The sequence below is a fragment of the Austrofundulus limnaeus genome, unplaced genomic scaffold, assembly GCF_001266775.1.
Source record: "Austrofundulus limnaeus strain Quisiro unplaced genomic scaffold, Austrofundulus_limnaeus-1.0 Scaffold226, whole genome shotgun sequence".
NCBI lineage: Eukaryota > Metazoa > Chordata > Actinopteri > Cyprinodontiformes > Rivulidae > Austrofundulus > Austrofundulus limnaeus.
In genome coordinates this window covers 56,111-57,418 of record NW_013952628.1, presented here as the reverse complement: position 1 = coordinate 57,418, position 1,308 = coordinate 56,111, and positions in this window count along the sequence as shown.

The window sequence follows — 1,308 nt, the reverse complement described above, 5'->3', positions numbered from 1 at the left end:
TAGCTATTTGCTACCATTCATTTTAGCTTTTAGCTACTGTTTGGCTGGTTTAAGTTTGAATAGTGTTCTGTAAATTTTAGCTGTCAGCTATTGCTGAATCTACTATTTTGCTGATTTTAGCATTTAGCTGCAGCTTGGGTGATTTTACCTTTTGTTATGGTTTTGCTAACTTAAGCTGTTTGCGACAGTTTTCCATTTTATAGCTATTTGCTACCATTCTGTTCATTTTAGCTTTTAGCAGTGGTTCCAAATTTTGGCTRCTGTTCTGCTGGGTTAAGCTTAGATTGTGTTCTGCTACTGTTCTACGTAGATTTGCTGATTTTAGCATTTAGCTGCAGCTTGGCTGATGTACTGTTTCGCTAGTTTAAGCTATTAGCTTTAGTTTAGCTCCTTTTACCTTTTAGCTGTTGTTTTGCTTCTTTTAACTTCACCAAGTTTCAGTTTCTTCAGCACATTTCATTTAAGTGTGAGCGTTCACTCTGTGTTTTAGCAGAAAATGTTTGTTTTTTTCCTTCAGCTGTTGTAAAACGATTCCTGCAGCTTCAGGAAGTTCGGGTCAAGACAACAAAGAAAAGCCTGTTTTCTTCCTGTAATGTTTACAAAGTGGAGGAGGAGTGAGGAGACGAGCTGGAGGAACATCAGCAGGATGAACTGTGAGTCCAGAGACGGTTTCTGTCTTTAGCTTCTGGCCCCGGGGCCGTTTCAGCTAGAACTGCTGGAGTCAGAACCGGTTCTGAGCGACAGCAAGGCCCGTGGACTTCCTGCTTCTTTTCCAACGTGTTCAAAGCCCCGGGGCGGCCGGGCCGGGCCGTTGTGGGCCCATGGTTACGCTGTGAATGAGTCCACATCAGTCCTGACATGTGAAGTCACTTCATCCAGCTCTGCTCCTGCGTCCTCGCTGCTGCGTTTAGCTGCACTTCACTTCTGCTGAAACTCTTTAGCAGTTTATGTAAGAAAGCACAAACAGTTTTACTGGAACAGAACTTTCAGTCAGAACTTTAGAATCAATAAAAACAGTTTGATTTTAAAGCTACAGTTTGATCTTTGATAAGAAGTTTCTTTACTGTTTTAATTCAAAGCATTAAAAATATAAATCTGATTGAGATAAATAATGATAATAATGATAATAATGATAATAATAATGTAATAATGATAATAATGATGATAATAATGATAATAATGATAAAGATAATAATGATAATAATGATAATAATGATAATAATAATGATAATAATGATAATAATGATAATAACAATGATAATAATGATAATAATGATAATAACAATGATAATAATGATAATAATGATA